General features: G+C 42.8%; 1 pseudogene; it reads right to left on the bottom strand.

The window, feature by feature from the left end:
- Positions 1-544: 544 nt before the first annotated feature.
- LOC147809948 (small subunit ribosomal RNA) lies at positions 545-1,463 on the bottom strand (annotated as a pseudogene; the record flags this gene model as incomplete).
- Positions 1,464-3,672: the final 2,209 nt, after the last annotated feature.

Raw genomic sequence — 3,672 nt, 5'->3', positions numbered from 1 at the left:
GGCGCCCCCTAGAGTGCTCCAAATCGAACAGGCCTCGTCGCCGGGGTATTCCGCCCGCAAGGGGCGGTAGTACGCCCCGGCTAACTTTGCCCATCGACGCGACGGATGCGAACGGTATCGTTGCAGTGACTAGACGGGACTCTGACTTAGAGGCCTTCAGTCATTATGCCACGGATGGCATCTTCGCTCCATTGGTCATTCGACCCACCGCATGTACTAAAAATTTACCAACCACGTGTTCGAAATGAACCCACAATGCGCCAATCACATTCAGAGACTAGAGTCGTTTTGCGTTCGAGAGTTTCAAATCAAGAGTTTTCCTCCGAGAAGGGGGAAAATGCGTCGGCACCAACGGGGCGGGGAGCTCTCTCAGGTCGAGCACCCTCTTCAAGCCTAGCCCTGCGAAGGACCTCCCTCTTCCCCAGGACGAAGGGATGGGAAACAGGCACGCCCACACGGCACTGACAGTTGCGGTCGAGGCGGGGATCGCCATGGAAGGATCCCCAGGCGTAGGCCGATGTCGGAGCCTACTGGCACACATCTTTAATTGTCCTTCCGCAGGTTCACCTACGGAAACCTTGTTACGCGTTAACTTCCTCTAAATGACCAAGTTCGATCAACTTTCCGGCACGCCGGCTCGACCCGGAGGTCAGCCAGAGCACCAGTCCGAGGACCTCACTAAATCATTCCATCGGATGTTGCGACGGGCGGTTTGCACAAAGGGCAGGGACGTAATCAACACGAGCTGATGACTCGTGCTTACTGGGAATTCCTCGTTCAGGGCAGATATTTACCATTATTCCAGTGATGCCCTTCCGTCAATTCCTTTAAGTTTCAGCTTTGCAACCATACTTCCCCCGGAACCAAAAAGCTTTGGGTTCCCGGAAGCTGCCCGGCGTGTCATTTGAGGGACACAGCCGGATCGGTGGCTGGCATCGTTTATGGTTAGAACTAGGGCGGTATTTGATCGCCTTCGAACCTCTAACTTTCGTTCTTGATTAATGGAAACATTCTTGGCAAATGCTTTCGCAGTAGTTCGTCTTGCGACGGTCCAAGAATTTCACCTCTAGCGTCGCAATACGAATGCCCCCGTCTGTCCCTCTTAATCATTACCTCGTGTTCCGAAAACCAACAAAATAGAACCGAGATCCTATTCCATTATTCCATGCACCATTATTCATGCTTCATGCATACTTTGAGCACTCTAATTTTTTCAAAGTAAAATTGCCGAAACCGAACGACAACCGGTAAAGATCATCGGACAATTTCGGCGGCAATGCTCAGAACAGGCAGTGACCACCGGTGGGCGGACCACCCGTCTGGAACTAAGATCCAACTATGAGCTTTTTAACCGCAACAACTTCAATATACGCTTTTGGAGCTGGAGTTACCGCTGCGGCCGCAGCAGACTTTCCCTCCTTCTTTGATACAAGCATATGACTACTGGCAGGACCAACCATGTTACTTTCACGTTCAGCGAGCGTTCGAAGCTGCGCTTCGAATCTCAGAGGTGGTGGTGCCCCCGGCTGGCGAGGGCGCCGGACCCGGCATGACGGCCGGATTACCGTTCGCACAGATCGAACTAGAGCCTTCTTCCTCTAGTCGGTTCGAGACTCACTGCGTCCCCCTTGGCGTCAACGCCTGGACGCGAGAGTGCTCTGCCGTCGAGAGTCGTGCTCGCGCCGGAACAAACTGCAGAAAACCTCGTAAATGCTTCCATCACTGTTCAGTCTCCTCGCGGCTACAAACTACTGTCCGAGCTGCTACTGAATAGCCGAGGCCGTCGCTTTCAGTGAGGCAACCCCCGTCTGTGTCAAGACGAGAGCACTGCGTTTCTCAAACGCTCACTATGCCGCACAAAGGTCAAAGCTGGCGCGGCTACGGAACGACGTCCGAGCCACTCGCTGAATAGCCGAGACCTTTTGTTTCCGTGAGGCGAGCCCTCGCCCTTGTCGAGGCGAGAGCGTTGCGTTTCTTGAGACACGCTCACTGTGCCTCACATGTATAGTCCCGCACAAAGTTCATGTTCCAAGCGAAAGATTTTTCTCCCGGGCTGTGGCCGTCGACGTCCGCATCCCCAGCCTCTCACCGAGGAAATTTAAATTTGAACGGAAAACGCATATCGGCCTTTCCGGCCTCGCTCGGGCTTCGTCTCAGACTTCCCGTCGCCGGACTTAGAAGAATTTCCACAATTTTCGAGACTTAGAAAAATTTCGGAAAAAATTGGACTTTGACAAAAAAAACACTCTAAAACTAATTAAAAAAAAATTAACTAAAAATTATTATTACATAATTATCATTAAAAATATTATTTATATACATTTATCATATTATATAAATTTCATATTAAAATAATTTAAAATAATTAAAAAAAATAACATACAATTATTATTATATAATTATATTATCAAATTTATATTATAAAAATATTATTAAAAATTATATTTTTATACATTATATTATATACATATTTTATTAAAATATTTTAAAATTTAACTTTTATTATACATCTTTTAAAACCAATTTTGTTAATAAACACATTGTTTTATATTATAAAGTTTCTTCATTAGTACAATGTCAATAACTAATGTTTTTAGGCAACAATGTTACGATATTTGAAGTGTTTACGTCTGGTCTAACAGATCTTTCGAGTTTCTTTGCATAAGTGTATTTTTTTGCTTAATTTGCTTTTTTTTATATTTCTAAGTACGAAAATCTTCTGAATTTTTCAAAGTCAAAACCGTTTGAAAATATTACTAAGTTTGTATGAAAATATTACTATTAATATTGACCTATAATTTTTAAATTGGACCACGTATTATATTACAGGGTAATAGTGTACCCTACCACAGGAAATAATTATAGGTCATTTAGGGGGTACACAGCGTGACCCTAAAGTTTACTATGTATGCCTATGCGAAATAAAGTGTTCTGAGAAGCTTAAAATGAAGAAATAAACGTTCTAAAATGCTTTAAAAATTCAAAGACATCTTTCAATGGTTAACTAACGCAAGGCGCAATATCAGACCTTAATATTGACCCATAATATTTAAATTGGACCAGGTATTATATTGCAGGGTAATAGTGTACCCTACCAAAGGAAATAATTATAGGTCAATTAGGGGGTACACTATGTATATTTTAAATAGTGCATTAAAACAAGGAAAGACGAAGACACTTTTCGATGTTAACTAACGGCACGGTATCGGACCTTAATATTGACCTATAATTTTTAAATTGGACCACGTATTATATTACAGGGTTATAGTGTACCCTACGACAGGAAATAATTATAGGTCAATTAGGGGGTACACAGCGTGACCCTAAAGTTTACGATGTATGCCTATGCGAAATAAAGTGTTCTGAGAAGCTTAAAATGAGGAAATAAGCTTTCTAAAATGCTTTAAAAATTCAAAGACATTTTTCAATAACTAACGGCACGGTATCGGACCTTAATATTGACCTATAATTTTTAAATTGGACCACGTATTATATTACAGGGTAATAGTGTACCCTACCACAGGAAATAATTATAGGTCAATTAGGGGGTACACTATGTATATTTTAAATAGTGCATTAAAACAAGGAAATACGAAGACACTTTTCTATGTTAACTAACGACTCGGTATCGGACCTTAATATTGACCTATAATTTTTAAATTGAACCACGTA

The sequence above is a fragment of the Parasteatoda tepidariorum genome, chromosome 5 (genome assembly GCF_982258835.1).
Source record: "Parasteatoda tepidariorum strain Cologne lab strain chromosome 5, Ptep-v5.0, whole genome shotgun sequence".
NCBI classification, from domain to species: Eukaryota; Metazoa; Arthropoda; class Arachnida; order Araneae; family Theridiidae; genus Parasteatoda; species Parasteatoda tepidariorum.
Note: the sequence above shows the minus strand (reverse complement) of the source record. Positions and strands in the feature narration are given on the sequence as shown.